Consider the following 20,941-nt stretch of genomic DNA (forward strand, 5'->3'; position numbering starts at 1 on the left):
GATTATGGCCTTTTATGACAGCAGTTGTTACTACTATTTCAGGCATATTCTAAAATAGTTGGAATTATTATTAGATCATATTCATTCTTTTACTAAGCTTTAATCATTCTTTAATCATTTAATCATACAGGGTTTTTTCCCCCTACTTTTATTATTTATTTCATCGCTGGTTGCAGCATAATGAGCTAGGTGGAGGAAGGAATTAAACTCAATTCAGTAAGCAAAGCTATACCTATTATTACTTTTCTGGTTAATATGAAATAAACTAAGACTGGGAAACGAACCCTTGTAAAATCAGAGAGATTCCTGTTTTTTTAATCTGGCTGATGAATAAGTTAATGTACGAGAGGCTGCTTGTGAATTTTATGTAAGTCTCCTTGAAGTCTTAAAGAAATACACAATATAAATAAAATAATAGCAGATACAGATTGATTAGATTCTAAGTGTAGTGAGAAGTAATTAAGGAGTTCTCTATCCAATGCTTGTTAGATCACCCTGGCTGCAGGTCTAGTTTACCTTTTCAGGTCTACAACCTGGTGTGATCTGGTGGAGATTACAGCTCTCAGAATTCTCAGCTGGCCAATGAGCATGCTGATGGAGATACCTGTGGATGGTAGTCTTAACAAATTTGGAAGGATAGGGAAGGGTGAATGCATTAAATCTTCGTAAGACAATTAAGTCCACAGTCTAACATTGCATAGTTTGCACTTCTGTAAGGAATTAGCTCTTCAAACATAACACCCTGAATTTTAAACATGGGAGACTTAATTTTGTAACATTTTGAACAGGAGATATAAAGCTATTTATTAATCCCTTCTAATGTTTCGTACTAGGTTGCCATGAAGCCTGTAAGTAATTCAGAATTAATGAATACACTGCCTATTGGCACGTCTCTAATACAATTTTTTTTAATGAATTGCCTTTCAGGCTCATAGAGTAGAAAACATCTTACTTACTGCAGGGCATAATTCCTGCATTGGTAAAGAGTTGAGAGACCCCCCTGTGCTTCCCCTCCCCCAATTCCATGGACAGGTAGCTGATCAAGAATATATTCAATTATTATGAGTGTCCATGTGTTTTATTGCCCTGTAGGAACAATATGCTGCTTCTTTAACTTTTTATTAGCCTCTCAATATCCTGTTCATTAATTTGAATAGATTAGCCAAAATGATTTGATGATATGAATAATCAAATCAATCTGATTCAGGGATTTGATAAAAAGTGTGCATTCACATGTGCCAAAGTCAGTTGAATCATTGACCAGATTAACAGAGTTGGAAAGGACCTTTTATTTATTTTATTATTTTATTAGTCATATTTCTATGCCACCCACTCTCCGAGGACTCTGGGCGGCTTACACCAAAGACAGTATACTAAATAGCATATTGCCCCCTAACAATCTGGGTCCTCATTTTACCCACCTCGGAAGGATGGAAGGCTCAGTCAACCTTGAGCCGGTGAGATCTGATCCGCTGATCTGCTGAACTAGCAGTCAGCTGAAGTAGCTGCAGTACTGCACTCTAACCACTGCTCCACCTCGGCTCATAGAAGACCTTGTAGGTCATCTAGTCCAATCCTCTGCCCAAGCAGACCAGTTTGAAGTTATCCAATTTGAGGCATCAGACTGATCTGGCAATTCAATCCAAAAGGGCTATTGGGCAGAATCTTCTTCAAACACAATCTTCCAATCACATTTACCCTTCAGCCATAACCTTCTCCACTTTAGAAAAGTTTAATATCGTTTAGTTCCTGCTTTCCCCAAAGAATGTGCGAACAGCGCCAACATTATGCAAGTAGAAAACAATATTTTACTTTCTTGGCTGATCAATTTATTGGTAAGAAGGGGGTGTGATGGCTCAGTGGTTAAAGACACTGAGCTGGTCAGCAGGAGAGCTGACAGTCCAGGTTCGAGACCCGGGTTCCATGCAATGGGATGAGCTCCCGTTACTTGCCTCAGCTCCTGACCACCTAGCAGTTTGAAGGCAGGTGAATGCAAGTAGATAAATATGTACCATTTTGGTGGGAAAGTAACAGCATTCTGTGTGCCTTTAGCATATAGCCATTTGGCCACATGACCACAGAAATTGTCTTCCAACGATGCTGGCTCCCTCAGCCAAGAAATGGAAATGAACAACGTGCACTAGAGTTGGACAGGACTGACAAAGAAATCTTCACCTTTTTATACTGGTAAGAGCATTCTAAATTCCATAAAGCAGAGGAAATGGTTGTTGGCTGCCTAAAGAAAAAAAAAAGCTTTACAATCCAATTAATTTCACTGTTGATTCACAATTTCATTTCTTCCATCAAAGAAAAGGTTTAGTTGGAAAAAAAAGCCCCACCAGTTTATGGATCATTGCCCCTTAATGGGTCTTGTCACCTAAATCTGTATTAGCCTCTATATACTGTATCTATTGAAAATGATTTAGTGTATCCTTTGTTTTAGATCTTTTCTTCATTTCTTTGACCCCATATTTCTAAGCCTCTGATCCAAGTTTTACTTCTAAAGAAAGAAGATCTAAAGATAAGCAATCATTTTGTTTTACTTCATACCAGCTAGAGATCAAAGCGACAAGCAAGCAGACTCCATGAAAACAAAATTAAGTGCCTTTTTTTCATTCTGGTCTGATAATGTCCACTCTTCTTCAGACTAACACTTAACTCCATTTTCTATAATCTATTAAGCAAGCAAAGAAGAGTTGATGCATTTTATATGAAGCCGCAGCATGTGATGTTCAATCTTTGATTTAAAGATACTGGATCCTCTTCTGAATTAAATTTGAAGTCTCACATCTTTTAAAATCCAAAATGCCAAAAGGTATCATTAATCTGAATAAACCTCATTGAAATGACTACAAAAGGAATGTAGAAAGTTATTTTGTATTGGGTCAGACTATTCATCACTAATCCATGATTGCCTCTACTCTTTGACAGTAGTGGCACTTTCAGATATATGGAATTTCCACTCTCTTTGTTTTTCCAGGATGAGAAAATGGGTGGGATTCAGCCGGTTTTGACCAGTTCAGGTGAACCGGTAGCTCCAACAATCAGCTGAGAGCGAACCAATTTGCTCTGACAATCAGCTGGGGCCACCCACCTGCCCCTGCGCTATATCGATCTATATTTCTTTTGTTTGAAGCCCAGCTGATAGGCGTGGCAGAGCGGATTGCTGCGCCTCAGCTGTTTTACTCACCGGGGCTGCAGTAGAAGGTAGGTTTTAGTGATATTTTCAAATGCACTGCATGCACGCGGAGCGTGTGTTTGGCGCGTGCTCAGCGAACTGGTTGTTACACCTGTTGAATCCCACCATTGGAAAATGGCCTGTCTCTGGGATGCCCAGATGCTGTTCTAACTAGGTCTTCTTCCATTCTGAGCAAAGCCACAATGTACCATCATCGCAAAAAGCTGAGTCAAGTTGCCCACCACCAGAAACTCATGTCTAGTAAACACAACCATTTCTTGTGTATTTTTGCTCTGGGAAATCTGTCTATGCTGTTGTCATGAGCTTCTATTATAAGGTGGTATCATGGTCATAAATTATTTCACTGCTTAGTCATATCATGATACACTTTATTTACTCTACTCTTTCCAAGTCTGAGACAAAGCTTTCTATAGTTTGTAAGAAAGACTTTCCTGGACTGAATCCAAGCGTCCATCTACTTCTTTCCACAATTGCTGGCCACATGCTTCTGGGAAGTTTATTAATAGAGCTTGAGGGATGTAGCTTTTCAGTAAATAAGCAAACGAGCCCAATATTTCACTTTTTGTTTTGTTTACTGCTTTCAAATCAGTTTTGATTCCTGGTGGCTGCCTGGATGAGTTCCTTCACTTTTCTTGGCAAAGTTTTTTTTGGAAGTGGCTTACAAATATAATATTGTATCTCACTTGGCCTCAGTAAGGTTAGTCAAGCCCCTTTCTAATACTAATTGGAAAATGTCCAGATCTAGAAATGATCTATTTACAAGATAGACTCAGAAGGAAACAAAACATTACAAAACCAACCATAAAACCTTTCATATAGGATAACCTGAAAAATGTATTTCTCTTCCAAAGTCTGGTACAACAAGGGTGTACTTTTTTGTAATTAGTCAAAATTTTTTACCTCAGTTATTTTCCAACAACAGAACAAACTCCATCGATGTAGATGCAGAAACCAAGATCTGTGATGAGACTAAATTGCTTATTTTTTCCTATAACTTATTAGATATTTCAAGATTTAATAATGTCAACCACAATCTAATGGATTCATAATGCCTACCTTCCAACTTGAGAAATACTATTGTTATTCAATACAGTTAGTCCTCGACTTATAACTATTTGCTTGATGACCATTACAATGGCATTGAAAAAAACTGACTTATGAGCTGTTTTCACACTTACGACCATTGCATCCCCGTGGTCATGTGATCAAAATTCAGATGCTTGACAACTAGCTCATACTTATGACGGTTGCAGTGTCTCACTGTACAGGTAGTCCTCAAGTTTGAACAACTCATTTAATGACCATTCAAAGTTACAATGGCACTGTAAAAAGTGACTTATAAGAAAAAATAAGTTTTTCACACTTATGACAGTTGCAGCATCCCTCTGGTTTTGGGATCAAAATCCGGATCCTTGGCAACTTGCATATATTTACAATAGTTTTAGTGTCCCAGGGACCTGCGATCACATTTTTCAACCTTCTGACAAGCAAAGTCATTGGGAAACCCAGATTCACTTTACAACCATGTTGCTAACTTAAAAACTATGGTCACTCACTTAACAACTGTGGCAAGAAAGGATGTAAAATGGGGCAAACTTCATTTAACAACTGTCTTGCTTAGCAACAGAAATTTCAGGCTCAGTTGTGGTCATAAGTTGAGGACTACCTGTATTGCCTACACAAGATATCTGCATAGGATATCAAGTATTAAATACTTTCATATCTAAAGTAAAAATGAAATTCATCATCTCCCAGTTTCTTGACTTTAACCATCACATCAAACTGATTCTCATGCTAAACAATAAATGGTTACTGATCAGATATCGGAAATGTTATATTAAAAAATAAACAATAGGGAGCCTTCCAATAACCGTTTTCAATCACCACAAAACTGTAAGAGCAGATTTCATTCTAAATTAAGAATTGAACATGAGGTTCAACTCACATTCCCTCCAGAATATATTTCTATTTTTGCTTCAAGTAAAAAACCTTCATCTAGAACAGTGTTTCTCAACCTTGGTAGCTTGAAGATGGGTGGACTTCAACTCCCAGAATCCCCCAGCCAGCGCTGCTAGAAGGTCTGTAGGTCTAGAAGGACCTACAGACTGAGTGCTGGGAGTGATAATGCAATTTTGTAAAATTTGTCTTTCAAAACTTAATTTGAACCCCAGTTATGGCTAGAATGGTTTGAGTTTCTTGAAAGCAGTATGATTATGTTCTATTTCATCTGCCACCTGGTGGCTAATAGTAAATGGGATGACAAATAAATGAATGCCTTTATATAATTTTATCATGCTTTTCCAAATCCAAATAAAATACCCATCACATTCTAAAGTAATATTGCAAGACACTGTGGCATGATTAATTTGAATAATGCATATAGTTATTTTTATGCAATCTTTTTTTTCCAAACATTACTTGCAGAGGACATATGTTTCTTTCTTTTTTCTATCTTCCCTCCCCCCAGAATTCAACCACTGAATTCAAGTGCATTCAATCCTCCATAGAGCAAACTATAACCTACCTACCTACCTTCCTTCCTTCCTTCCTTCTTTCCTTCCTTCCTTCCTTCCTTCCTTCCTTCCTTCCTTCCTTCCTTCCTCCCTCCCTCCCTCCCTCCCTCCCTCCTTCTTCCTTCCTTCCTTCCTTCTTCCTTCCTTCCTTCCTGGGGATGAATGGCCATTATGTTTTCAGAGTGGTGGAAAGCAACTATTTTTCTTGATTACTGAATGCTAGGTGTTAAAGTGACAACATCAACATCTACCTCAAGTTTCATCCAGACCCCGTCTTTAAATTGCAGCTCTCTTGGCTGTGAACTTCTGGCATAAATTTTTTGTTAACAAAAAATGAGAGAGAGAACACAAATCTGGAGAAATCAAGAGTTACATATTCTTCTACATACACTGTTTCCAGTGGTGGGTTTCAAAATTTTTTATTACCGGTTCTGTGGGTGTGGCTTAGTGGCAGTGGTGTGATTCAAGTAATTTAACAACCGGTTCTGTGCCCTAATGATTTCTTTCAACAACCAATTTGCCAAACTATTCAGAAAGTTAACAACCGGTTCTCCCAAAGTGGTGCGAACTGGCTGAATCCCACCACTGCTTAGTGGGTGTGGCTTGATGGGTGTGGCACTGGAAGGATACTGTAAAATCTCCATTCCCACCCCACTCCAGGAGAAGGATACTGTCAAATCTCCATTCCCCCCCCAATCCAGGGGAAAATTACTGCAAAATCCCCATTTCCTCCCAATCAGCTGGGACTCAGGAGGCAGAAGTAGATGGGGGTGGGGGGCAGTCAGAATTTTTACTACCGGTTCTCTGAACTACTCAAAATTTCTGCTACTGGTTCTCCAGAACCGGTCAGAACCTGCTGAAACCCACCTCTGCCTGTTTCCCCAAAAATAAGACATCCCCTGCTAATAAGCCCAAGAGGGTTTTTGAGCGCATGCGCTAAAACAAGCCTCCCCCCCCAAAATAAGCACTCCCCAAAAATATTTAAACTCAGAGCTGGAAATCAGGTAAGATGGCAAGAGGAGCCCCATCTTGCTCCACGTGCCCCAAAATAATAAGATCTCCTCGAAAATAAGGCCAAGCACTTATTTCAGGATTCCAAAAAATATAAGACAGGGTCTTATTTTCAGGGAAACATGGTAATTTTCATTGGACCCAATAAGACCATATGCTCTAAAATTGTACTTTTATCTGTGTGGACTTCTAAACCACCTCATCAGTATGACTACTACTGAAAATTCTGGAAAATGAATTGTATACGCAAGGAATAGTATTAGGAATACATATACACATTATTTTTCCACTTTCATCTCCTGATTGGTGCATTTCAGTGGTGGTATTCAACCGGTTCTATCCGGCTCAGGCGACCCAGTAATGGCGGCTGCAGGAGGCTCCGCCCACCCACCCGGATGTCATCACGTCCCATTTTTGACCCTCTGCGTATACGCGGAGGTGCGCGCTCACATTTGCGAACCGGTAAGGAAGGTAAGTGAATACCACCCCGGTGCATTTCCTCCTGTTTGTTGTTTGTATTAAGGTTTACCCAACTATGAATTTTGGACTAATTAAAAATATTAATAAAATAAGGAAGACTCAAAATACTTCATAATATGGAATAGATGATACCAGTGGATAAATCAGAGGAAGGGGAATGGTTAAAGATGAAATTCAGAAGAAATCAATATAATTAACAACTACACTGTCAGATAGATAGAAAAGGAAATAAGCCACTGTGCATATGTATATATGTATATATAATAATAGAAAGTAGTCAATAGATGAAGTTGAGTACTGTATATGTACTGTATATGTATATGTAATTTGTGTTTTTGATTAAGAGAAACTTGTTTGTTTTTCTTATATTTGTTTTAAATGTTTTTTAAATACGAATAAAGTTTGTTTTTAAAATTAATATATATATATATATATATATATATATATATATATATATATATATATATATATATATATATATTAATAAAATAAATAACAAAACAATAAACAATGAGGGGTTCTTTGTGCTCCTGAGCTTGATCGTTTTCTTGCAGATGTTTCATCACCCAACTACGTAATATCATCAGTCCTGGAAGAGAGTGGGGTTTGCTCTCTGTTTATATACTAATGATGTTACTTGGTTTGGTAATGAAATGACTGCAAGAAAACAACCAAGTTCAGAGAGCACCAAGGACCCTTCATTTCAACACTGAGCTCCCAGCAGCTCCCTGTCTCCCCACCTTTGTCAATGGGCCACTGAGCCAGTTTGCTCATCCCCCCTCCCCTTTTGTCAATGAGCCATTAAGGCAGTGTTTCTCAACCTTGGAAGCTTGAAGATGGGTGGACTTCAACTCCCAGAATCCCCCAGCCAGCGCTGCTGGCTGGGGGATTCTGGGAGTTGAAGTCCACCCATCTTCAAGCTTCCAAGGTTGAGAAACACTGCATTAAGGCCTCAGCATCTCATCTGCAACATAAAGGACCCATCTAGCAAAACTTACCACATGGCAAGGCTCAAGCAAGCTTGGGAGACAACCTACAGGGTTAGCTAAGACCCCCACCCCCTGTGGGGTCTCACAACCAATCAGGTTACATTTCTTATACAGAAACAGGAAACACTTAGAGGTGGGGCCCAACAGAGGGCATAAAACCAAGGCATTCCCAGCATCTCACCTCCTTTTTTTCTACTCAGGAACTCAAGCCATGTGATTCCTGTCTACCATTAAACCATCTTTCCAAGCAGTCTCCATGTTTCCAGTGTCTTTTTCCCCACTTGGAACTGAACCCAGAAGGATATTTCTTCCAATACTCCTTTACCAGTACAATAAACAGTATAAAGTTGCTCGTTTAGGGATAGCAGTATCATCATGCAAAGGAGGAAGAAACAAACGTGCTTTTTAATTGTAGTCACTGATGCTAAAATACCTACCGGTAATACCGGGGTGAAATGCTCCCAGTTCGGACCGGCTCGGGCGAGAAGGTAGCGATGGCAGCGGGCAGTTCGGAGAACCGGTAGCAAAAATCCCTGCCCCTGCCCCCCATGCCCAGCTGAGCCGCGCGATCATCAGAGGCTTTTTTTCTTTTAAATGCCTCTGACACGCCAAGCTCTGACGATCCAGACTCTGACGATCCCAGCTGAGTTGCCTGCTAATCAGGCAACTCAGCTTGGATCGTCAGAGCCATTTAAAAGAAAAAAAGTTTTTTTCTTTTAAATGGCTCTGACGATCCAAACTCTGACCATCCCAGCTGAGTTGCTTGATCAGCAGCGGGTTTTTTAAAAACCCTCTGACGATCAGGCAACTCAGCTGGGGTCGTCAGAGCCTTTTGAAAGCATTTTTTTACATGGTTTTACGTGTAAAAAATGGTTTTAAAAGTAAAAAAAAAATTGGCCACGCCCACCCAGTCACATTAACCTCCCCCCCCAAGCCACGCCCACAGAACCAGTAGTAACAAATTTTAGATTTCACCACTGCGGTAATAGTGGCAAAGTTAATTCAAGAACATTCTAGAATAAAACTGCCTCAAAATGGGGTGCAATGTGTCTTTGTTGAAATCCTCATAACCTTGCAGGATCAACGGATGAAGAAATTATCAAGATCTTCAACTACAGCATGAACTTCAGGTTCATTCTGCTAAGATGCTTGTGGCTTGCAGCACAGATGCTGTCTTTGAAGAAATGTAATGAAAGTGTTTAAAGTCTTCCAGCGTCAGCGAGATAAGAAAAGCAGAGCAACTGGAAACATCTGAAACAATGATTTCAGTGTCAAAAGATGCCTTACAGAATTTGTCTGATCTGAATGTCAACAGTAACGTTTTTGGAAATATTCCCTCAATCTGGTGCCAGACACTTCTAAATTTAAGGGCTGGGAATTCTAATCCCAGGTCGGAGAAGACTAAGGTATTTTAGCCTAAGGTATGGAAATGCCACCCAGTTCCAAAACTCTGAGATTGGTCTGATTTAATTGAGGTGGAGATAATTTAATCTGACTGGATGCTTTGTTTGGGAAAACTATTTCATTTTCCCACAGATTTGCACAGGAAAAAAAAATATACATTCCAAAAAACCTTTGTTTTCTTCTTCTTTAAAATGATAAGATGGAATATTTTAAAAACAAATTTCACTGAGAAGACCAAAATTTCATGGAGCTTCACAGTGGGAAGACCCATCCAATCTGACCAGATAAATGAAATTCTATTTAGAAGCAAAAAGCTGTAACAGAATTTTGGACTGTTTATATGAAAAATATCTACACAGGCATTTCCACTGTTAATGTGAGGACTTCAATTCCCAGCATTCTCGTCAAAGACTATACTGGCCGATAAATTCTGGGACCAATCAGAAGGTAGGAAGGTTGTCCTTTGTTTATAACCCAATGAATACATGCTCCTACTGCAGAAGAGCAAACTTTGCTGAATCCTGCAGCTGCAAAAGGACCAATCCATATATTATTAAAACGACTGTGTCTGTTTGATACTTTGCTACCTTCAATTGGGTGAAATGGGTCATCATAGAGCAGCTATTTTTGAATCAACATGTGTCAAATGGACTACATACAGAATGCACCCAAAATCTAGGACCCATGACTCCCATGGGGCAGAAACCTGGCAAAGTTGTGACTGCTTCAGTGCCACCATGCCTTTCAGCTACACTTCCCAGAAACCTGTAGGCTGTGTGGTACAAGGGATATGGGAGGGGCATATCTCCATCCTCCTTCCTGCCTCCTTTGACTCCCTATTCCCAATTGGGTGAGCAGCTATAGGCTGTTTTGAAACTGAGGCTGCAACTTGAAATCTCTTAATGGTGGAGGCCAATGAAGGAAGAATGGAGGAGAGGGGTAGGGCTGACTAGAGCCATCAGTTGAAGAGAGCCCTCTTCCTTCCTGGACAGAGGGCCCTTTGGGGACATCAGAGGTGGGTTTCAGCAGGTTCTGACCAGTTCTGGAGAACCGGTAGCAGGAATTTTAAGTAGATCGGAGAACTGCTGCTACCGACGGCCTCCCATCAACCTGTGCGCTCCCACAGAGAGGGCCTCCTCGGGGTGCCATCAGCCAAACAATGTAGGCTGGTGAGCCCCAGGGGGAGGGCCTTCTCTGTGGGGGCACCTACCCTCTGGAATCAGCTGCCCCCAGAGATAAGGAGAATCCAAGACCTCGGTGCCTTCCGCCGTGCCCTTAAAACCCACTTTTTCCAGCAAGCTGGGCTGGCCTAACACTTTTTAAAATGTTTTTAATTGTTTGTTATTGTTTTTAATCATGGGGCCAAATTTATATATATCTTTTTAATTGTATTTTAATGTTTGTAGTTTATGCTTTTACTTGGCTGTTCACCACCCCGAGTCCTCAGGGAGAAGGGCGGTATACAAATTTAAAAGTAAATAAATAAATAAAATAAACTGGTAAATACCACCTCTGACTGACCCCATCTATTCTCTGCCTCCCGAGTCCCAGCTGATCGGGAGGAAATGGGGATTTTGCAGTAACCTTCCCCTGGAGTGACAGTATCCTTCCCCTACCACGCCCACCAAGCCACGCCCACCAAGCCATGCCATGCCACGCCCACCAAGCCACACCCACAGAACTGGTAGTAAATGGGATGCATGGGTGCAGTTTTACTCATGGTCACTTGGTTCCCCTCCCCCCAGCAAAGTGGCAAGCAGTTCCACAAGTCAACCAAGGAGGAGGAAGAGGAGGAAGAAGATGACTTCACTGGGGCTCTTCTGAGAATCATGAGAAGAGGAGAAACAGCACCAGCTTGTATTATATGTGGAAAGAGGAAGGACAAGGGAGAGACCGGGATGCCTGCTGGTGAAGTAGGGCTGGCTAGAGGGTAATGGTGATGCATTGGAGAGACAAGGTTCTTGGGTACCCCCTGGAATGGGGAGCCGTTTTTCTTCACAATCCACCCCCCCTCCTCCAGCAAAGTGGTAGGCAGTTCTGCAAGTCGGTTGAAGAAGAGGAAGAGAAATAAGAAGAGGAGGCAGCTTCACCAGGATGGGAAGGGAAACAGTAATATGTGAAAAAAGAAGAATGACCCAATGGGTCCCAGGTTGTTTAATATACCAATATTAATATGATATATTAAATTATACAAACATACATACATACATACATATATACATACATACATACATACATACATATGTATATATATAATATGCTTTTATGTACACTGAGTGCATCTGCACCAAAGACAAATTCCTTGTGTGTCCAATCACATTTGTCCAATAAAGAATTCTATTCTATTCTATTTTAATATGAGCAATGGACTAATGTAAAAAAGCTTTTACATTGCTAAGCAGTCCATTTCAAAATCCTTCTCCTTCTCCTCCTCCTCCTCCTCCTCCTCCTCCTCCTCCTCCTCCTCCTCCTCCTCCTCCTCCTCCTCCTTCTTTTATTATTTATTAGTTTGATTTATATGCCGCCCTTCTCCGGAGACTCAGGGCAGCTTACAATGCTTTTAAGCAATAGCCTTCATACTTTTGTATTTACCTGCTTAGTAGGGCTTTCGGGGGGCCCCTAAGCGGTGTTTTTTTTTATACAAAGTCAGCTTATTGCCCCCACAAACCGGGTCCTCATTTTAACTACCTCGAAAGGATGGAAGGCTGAGTCAACCTTGAGCCTGGTGAGAATTGAACTCGCAGTAATTGCAGGCAGCTGGCAGCTAAGTGCTACTTTAACAGTAGTTTAGTCCACTGCACCACCAGGCTCCTCCTCCTCCTCCTCCTCTTCTCCTTCCTCCTCCTCCTCCTCCTCCTCCTCTCCCATGGTGCTAAAAGTGTTACCACCGAGCAATTACTTCGCTTCTTCATTTGGAATTCAAAAGGTTGAGCTGACTTTTGCAAGAGTGAAAGTGTTAGCAATCCATTCCAAAGTCACCCTCTCTGGATGCTCTAAATTCACTCAACAAAACTAGACTACCGAAAACAAAGCAGAACCATGACAAATGACAGAATAGCCTCTCTCTCTCTTTCTCTCTCTCTCTCTCTCTTGGTTTCTAGACAAAGGCAGGAGCAGTGGAGCAGCAACAGCTCTTATTAGAGGGAAAAGTGGACGAACGTGCCCTTTGAGGTTAGTAAATCTTAACTAAGGACTAAACATCATTCATGCATATATAAATAAAGCCGAAAACATTTACAGTAACTAGGCAATGCATAATGAGATGGGGCATTTGGGCTCTAGCAATTCTAATTAACCTTTTTTTTTTTTAAATGGCTTTTATTTTCCTGAAGTGTTTCAGTTATGTTTGTGTAGTGCGGTATACTTAATGGTAATCTCTTTCAAATGTTTGCATGACTTGTCAAAGTGGGTACGTTGTTTTAAAGAGAAACTCCATTCTCAGACAGTGGAATAAAAAAATAAAGCTGGTATTGCATTCTGGATCTTTCTTTCATATGTATAGCCAACTGGCCCCCCATCAAAAGTAGGCATAATAATTGGGAACCAGTCCAAGATTGTTTCAGAATTGGACTTAGGAAAGTTGAGTGTAGGACAGATAGGACAAGAAAAAAAAGAGCATACAGCATAAGACAGAAAAACATCATCTCTTTTTAGGCCCTGTATATTCCTGCTTACCTAAGTTTGGTTTCTTAGAGCAAATGAGCAATACAGGCAGTCCTCAACTTACAACAGTTCATTTAGTGGCCATTCGAAGTTACAACAGCATTGAAAAAAAGAGACTTCTGACTGTTTTCCACACTTTCAACTGTGTCACGTGATCAAAATTCAGACACTTGACCACTGACTCGTATTTATGACCGTTGCCGTGTCCTGGAGTCACGTGGTCCCCTTTTGCGACCTTCTGACAAGCAAAGTCAATGGGGAAGCCGGATTCACTTAACAACCGTGTGACTAACTTAACAACTGCAGTGATTCACTTAACAACCGTAGCAAGAAAGGTTATAAAATGGAGCAGAATTCACTTAACAAATGTCTCACTTAGCAACAGAAATTTTGGACTCAATTGTAAGTCGAGGACTACCTGTATTTCAGCAAGATATCCTTACTGGTGCATGTCAGTGAGCCTCATTTATACCTGTAAATATTCACCTTTCTTTCTTTTTCTTCTTCTTCTTTCTTTGCACTTGGAAGCATCTTGTCAGTGCCACAGGCTTTCAAGAGCAGGATGTTTAATATATCTATGCATGTTGATTTTTAAAAGTTCAATTGCTAACAGCAAAATTGTTTTCTGGTAAGCAATAATAAAAAACAACAACACATTCAAGTGGAAGCCGCATGACAGAAATGTATTACTGCACTTTTCTTCTGATCAACATTAACAAGATTAGGAAGGCAACAAACGGTATTGGCTATGAATGTTAGCTACCTCCTAAAAATCTCACATATCCAAAATTGTTTCTATCAGGATGGCAAGATAGTGACATCCTTCACTATCTACTGTACTTGATTGTCCAATTCTGCCGTACCTATGAAATAACCTACAACCACTTCTGTAAAGTACTCTGGCCAAGTTTCCATACAGTTGAATTCTTATCAAAAACAGAAAATATTATGTTTTGTACAGATGGGCAGATTTTGCTCATGGCACAGCTGAATATCATTACAACCCTTCCTAATAACATCACTAAATGCAAATGATTTTGTTTTTGTAAGAAATGCTTTTTTTTTAATGGCTATTAACCCAACTCTGTATAGTTTCAAATGTTATTAATTATAGTTTACTGTTTTATTGCACACCTGACTATACATTAGGTATAGGCGATGAGTTGGAATAATACATCATCATCATCATCATCATCATCATCATCATCATCATTATTATTATTATTATTATACATCCAGATGGAATTGAGTTTAGGAAGAACATCTCTTGCTTTGTCAGATATTACAGCTCTCTTGCCATATGGAGAGGGATTTGTTCACCTTTTCAATGGGCCATTGCATTCTTTTGTACCAGAAGACCAGTGTTGCAATTTTAAGAACTTCATATTTTTATTGATTTTCCAGATACACATTTTAAGGTTGGATAATGGCAGTCTGTGAGTCATCTAAAATCAAGGACTCAAACAGTCCTAGTGCTGAAATATACTTACCTACCTACCTACCTTTGTATTATCTGAAACTGCTGCCCAAATCTCAAGCACTAAGAATTTTGTCCTGTCCCCACTTTCCTTTCTAGCAACCTTTGGTAACAGGCATCCCAAACACTATCAGCCATTTCTATAACTTCTATTTGGTGGATCAATGTCTCAGAACTTCAAACATGTTCTTATAAGGAGAAATAAACTAAGGAGAAATTTTCTGACAATAAGAACAATCAACCAATGGAACACCTTGCCTTCAGAAGTTGTGGGAGCTTCATCACTGGAGGCTTTCAAAAAGAGATTGGACTGCCATTTGTCAGAAATGGTGGAGGGTCTCCTGCTTGGGCAGGGGGTTGGACTAAATTACCTACAAGGTCCCTTCTAATTCTGTTAATCTGTTAATTTGTAGGAGATGACTAAACTGAGCCCGAAGGCGGGGTCAAATGAATCATCAGTCTGCAGTTTTTACGCCTCCAAAAAAGATCTATGTCCAGCCTGCCTTGAAGTCCATTGACACTATCCTGGCTCCTGGTTTCTTGCGCCTTCTCATTCAATCTGAAGAAAACATTATTTCAAAAGAGAACAGAAGTTCATTGAGGTTTCAAGATGGTTGACGTCTGTGTGCACTCTTCAGTGCTGAAGAGGGAGACCTGTCCTTGAATATGGATCTGAAGCAGGGGTGGGTTCTAAATTTTTTTACTACCGGTTCTGTGGGCGTGGCTTATTTTGTGGGCATGGCTTGATGGTCATGTGACAATTATTTAGGATTTAGCAGAGGTACTGGTCTACCAGGCTTTTAACTGCTTGCAGAGCTGTACCGATCTACCCATTTATTTTTGCAGGCACTGGTCTACCCATTTATTTTTGCAGGCACTGATCTACTCATGTATTTTTTGCAGGCACCGATCTACTCATCTGTTTTCTTTTAACACTGATCAGCTGTAGGGCAGCCCTTTGAAGCCCCGCGGCAAGAGTTTAAACAGTTTTTTTTCCCTCTAGCTATCAGCTGGGACTCAGGAGGCAGCAATAGATTGGGGGTGGGGCCAAATAAAAGGTAAGAATAACGTGGGGGTGGGGGGGTTGGGGGGGCAGAACCGATTCGGTGACATCATATTGTCACCGCTACCGGCTCGGTGGAACCGGGCCGAACCGGGAGGAACCCACTACTGATCTGAAGACTCCAAAAATGATACTTTTGTCTAGTTCTATAACACAATTGGAAACGGGCTTTTGTGAGGCCTGTATGAAGTGGCTTTTGGCTCACCTTGGCAAAGAGCTTCACGCCATGTGATTGTTTTAATCAGTAACACGATTTGTTTTGACAAGGCATGTCTCTTCACCTCAAAGACTTGACCTGCCATGTCCAATAGCCAGAAGAGGTTTCAACACATGAGCTGCGCATACTTAGAAACCTATTTCAGCTCTTTGAACTAGTAAAAGGTTTCAAAGGAGAAGCGTAGCGAAGCCATCCAATTTTAAGAAGACAGAACTATTGAGGGTGGTCCTATCTCTCTTTTAAAACTCATAGTAAGATTAAAAAAATTATCCTTAGGGCTTGACAGAGTGAGATGACATTAGATTGAATTATTAACCAGCTGTCTAGAAATCTCTTTCTCCTCCTTTTTTGCAGGGAGTCTTTGAAGGTTGAAATCAATCAACTTGATCACCCAGTTCCTATGAAATCAGTCAATCGCCTACCCAACATATCTATATATCTACCGGTATCTATCTATCTATCTATCTATCTATCTATCTATCTATCTATCTGTCATCCATCTATAATCTGTCTACCTCATACTACTCATTCCAGCCAATCTTTCACTACATTCCATTAACCTACTATGCTTATTGAATGAGCAAAATTTAACTATTAAAATTGGACTGTTAATTTAATTTACCGGTAATGGCCTAAAATAATTTTAACTCAAACCTAAGTGATGCTCTTCCCAGCGCTCTAGATTTTCACATAGATTTGATTAATTGTCAATCAATCTAGTGATAAAAAGGTCTAAGGACTTTACCTAGGGAGTGCAACATGTTAGTAGGCACAACATGGATACACACTTTCAATACATCACAAATCAGCCCCAAATGCACACTGTTTTTCCAAACATCCAATGTCCATCATACTTGCAAATCTAATCCAGTCCAGTCCAGTCCAATATAATATAATGACCAAAGGCCAGCAAACAACATATTTGCAAGCAACGTGCTAATTTAAAATAAAACCACAAATTAGCAGACTGAATGCGGGACAATATATAGAAGTACAGGATACAATGGCCATGTGGATATGATCAATATCCTTCATGTAAAAATGTCTCCTATCATATTCCTATGTCTCCCAACTCTATATGCCTGGGTTGGGATACACCTGTTATACACCTGTTTGTCTGCTCTACCAATTTATAGTTTCGATGTTCTTGACTTACATCATGACAAAAATTAGAAACAACTCTAAACACTGAATGGGGGAAGCCAAACCACCAGCAAAACTGAAACAGTTATGAAACAGCACAAATGTCTTGAATTTGCATAATTTAAACCCCATTTTTCTCTTAGTAAGAGTTCTGTATGCATGTATACAGCTCTAGGCCCATTCTCTTTGCCAGAAACAAATATACAAATCGGCAGTGCTGATATTTAGGAAATTGCACTATCAATTCCAAAAGAATACTGGGAATAAATTATTCCAGAAATGTTATTGCAATGAATAACATCTGTGTCTGAGTTTTCCTGCTAGTGAAACTAAAGAATATATTTACAAAGGCACACAATGTTAAACAATAGGTTCTTATTTCGTTGTTAAAGGTCTGTTTGGGTATAGGTTTCATTTGCAGGACTCAGATTTTACAAGGATTCATGGGCTACAACCATAATATAGATTGTTACTTGGATTACCAGAATACTATTTAAACCTTTTATGTTATATTTACTTTGAATTTATTGGGACTCGGATTTTACAAAGAATCATGGAAGAAGCCCATTGGTTTAGAAAAAAAGAGGCAGGAAATCCTGTTCTTCAAAGTTTGGATTTTGGCTTAAAGCAAAGATCATAATCATTGTGTGATGTGAAAAATGAGACAGCTCCAAAATGATAACTGAAGTAAAATTATCAGAAGACGGGGGCTTCAGCCGCCTAGGAGATAAATAAATTAGTAAAAAGTTACTTTCAGACAGAATTATTCAGTTTCACTAAAAGGTCACATCACTTTAAAAACAAAGAACAAACCAAATCCATCACCTAGCAACTTTCAAAACCTTGAGTGGCAGATCACAATCAGGAAGGAGTAAGGCTTCCAAGATTTGTGCAAGAAATGTTCTTAAGAGCAGCATTCAGAATGCGTTAGATGTAAATTAGAAAAGCGAGGGGCAAGCTCTCGCCTGATCCCCGCTGCTCACTCCCTGCAGCTGGAAACAAGCAAGTTTAATTTATCCAAAGCAAGTCTCACCTTACTCCTACAAGTGCTCCAGGGGAAGATCCAGCTCCAGATGTAGAGGCTTCCAGCTTTGCCAACCAGAGCTCCGGCTGCTACGGGCTGCTTCCCAGCCCAGCCAGCTTTGTGGCTTGCCCCCTTTACTATCTGTGTGCTCGCTGCAATTTCTCCCATGACTCCATCACACAGGAATGGCAACAACTTTTCTCTCTCTAACACCGGTGCTGCAGGGACACACACACAAACATTCTCAGGCATACACAAAGAGGCTAAAGCTGCTGAAGTTAGGGAGGAAAAAAGAACACAAGGACGGCACAAGGTGAACGGAATCGAAACAGGAAAAAGATACATACGCACATACAAATCCTTTGGACTGGCTTGCCTTTGGAAGTGGCACTAAGTGATATAAATCACAGCATGGAAAAAAAAAAACAGGAGGTCAGAAGAGCAGTGAATCAGAGAATCGGAGAAGGGCATAGACTCTGAAGCCAGCCTTCTCTGAGCTCCAGTCATAAACAAAACAAAGAAGTATATATTTTGACTACAAGGGTTTATTTTCAGACTCAGTGGATGTTTAGATGTGAGCCAGAGAAGGAGAAGTAAAGGGAAAGGATTAAAATTTCAGCTCTCAGACTAAGAAAAATTCAACCCCAAAGATCCAGAAATCAACCAACCTTCCTTCCTTCCTTCCTTCCTTCCTTCCTTCCTTCCTTCCTTCCTTCCTTCCTTCCCCTTCCTTCCTTCCTCTTTCTTTCTTTCTTTCTTTCTTTCTTTCTTTCTTTCTTTCTTTCTTTCTTTCTTTCTTTCTTTCTTTCTTTTCCTTCCTTCCTTCCTTCCTTCCCCCCTTCCTTCCTTCCTTCCTTCCTTCCTTCCTTCCTTCCTTCCTTCCTTCCCCTTCCTGCCTTCCTTCCATCCATCCATCTTCCTTCCTTCCATTTCTAAAACTCCCAATATGTAAGGAAAGATCTTTTTAAAAATCCTCCACTTGTACTGGGTTGATGTTTTGATCCTGCAAAAAAAATTTCTTTTTTCTTTAAGATCCTTTTGCAAGATCTGAGTCAAACAATCGTGTTAGAAGGAAGGGGTGGCTTTTTAAAACACACATAGACGCAGGCACTGACAGACACACTTAAAGTAGAAAGGATAGAAGTAACGGCTGATGGTGGTAGAAAGGAATTTATGGAATGAAATCATGAAAGTCTTAATCAGATACCAACAAAGGCTGTGTGCTAAACATACTCATATTTCTTATTTGGATACAGGATATGGGGTCAATTAATTTCAGTGAGCATTTCATGGGGAAACAATCTGGTGAGCTGGAATCCATATGACAAGGAGAACAATTTATAGGAAAACAGAGTGTGGGGGGGGGAGCAATATGTAAATTGTGAAGAGTTGACTATAGCCCAGAAAACAGCACTAGTGGCATAGTATGGCATAATATTTACTATTGTTGATACAGGTTTATCCTGGGTTTTTTTTAATTTTTTTTAAAAATCCCAAAGCAAAAGTATTTTTTGATTAATATAGTCAATAAGTATTGATATTGTTTCCCATGGACTTATTGAACTTTTTAATAATCATCCCCTGTTAATTTGATGCAAAATCAGCCTTCTTTCACCTGCTTGTTGTAAACTAAAAATAGATTTTTAGAATGGAATTAAATATGTTTTAAGATAGGTGCCTAAAATCAACCCTTCGGCTGATTCTCACAGGGTCTAGCTATAAACTAGCAATCGGAGACAGTGCAATTCAGGATTTTGTCAAAAAAAAAAAAAACTAGTAAAAGTGAAGGTTTCCACTGTCCAGTTGTGTCTGACTTTAGGGGGCTGTGCTCATCTCAGTTTTATTAATTAATTTATTATTTATTAATTTAATTTGTATACCGCCCTTCTCCCAAAGGGACTCAGGGCGGTGAACAGCCAAAATTAAAATACAATACAAAAGTTAAGATAATTAAAAAAGATTAAATCAATCGGCCTCCCATTTTAAAACCCCAAGTCTATAAAATTTAAAAAATCCCATTAAAAACCCTTTAGGCTAGGCCAGCTTGCTGGAATAAATAAGTCTTCAGGGCCTTACTCAGTTTCTTAGCTGAGTGAGCCAGTGTTGTCCGAAGACACTTTGGTGGTCATATGGCCAGCATGACTATACGCTGAAAGCAGTGGTGGGATTCAAATAATTTAACAACCGGTTCTCTGCCTTAATGATTTCTTCCAACAACCAGTTCACCAAACTGCTCAGAAAGTTAACAACCGGTTCTCCCGAAGTGGTGCAAACTGGCTGAATCCCATCACTGGCTGAAAGGCATAGTAAACTTTCTAGAGAGATAGAAAGATGTTCTGAAGTCAAGTTCAACTCTTAGGGATTGGGGGGTTTGACATCATTACCGAAGTGACTGGCATTGCCTTCTGGGATATTTCCACCAACAGGTCTCTGTTTTGACCTAGGCTTCCCTAAAAAGCATGAAGCAGAGTCTTGGTCCTGGCAAAATCCCTTTTATTTACACAACTGTGAATTCCTTTCATTCACAGTCAGCAAGGCCTGACAAACAGTTTTTCAGAGGAATATTTATCAACGCAGACCTTATCTCGCTTGGAAAGCTGCCATGTCAATAGTTTCCAAACACTGTGCAAGGCAAAACTTGGCACAGAGTCTCTGGGAGTCACGGACAGATCTTTCCACTCTTGAAATGACCGAACGAACAAGTTGTTTCCTGCAAAAGCCCATTCCCCGTTCGCTCCTCTTTTGTTTCCTATGGGAG

General features: G+C 40.0%; 1 long non-coding RNA gene across 1 annotated transcript in view; it reads right to left on the bottom strand.

The window, feature by feature from the left end:
- Positions 1-18,555, bottom strand: part of LOC139320134 (uncharacterized) — a 96,107-nt gene extending 77,552 nt beyond the window's left edge. Inside the window, exons 1-2 of the long non-coding RNA XR_011600680.1 lie at positions 18,531-18,555; positions 18,193-18,401 (exon numbers count right to left, since the gene is read on the bottom strand). This is a non-coding gene — a long non-coding RNA (uncharacterized lncRNA). The remainder of the gene's footprint in view (positions 1-18,192; positions 18,402-18,530) is intronic.
- Between the last annotated feature and the right edge of the window lie 2,386 nt (positions 18,556-20,941).

This window comes from Pituophis catenifer, unplaced genomic scaffold (genome assembly GCF_029215685.1).
Source record: "Pituophis catenifer annectens isolate HBS135680 unplaced genomic scaffold, rPitCat1.0.hap2 SCAF_8, whole genome shotgun sequence".
Taxonomy (NCBI): Eukaryota; Metazoa; Chordata; class Lepidosauria; order Squamata; family Colubridae; genus Pituophis; species Pituophis catenifer.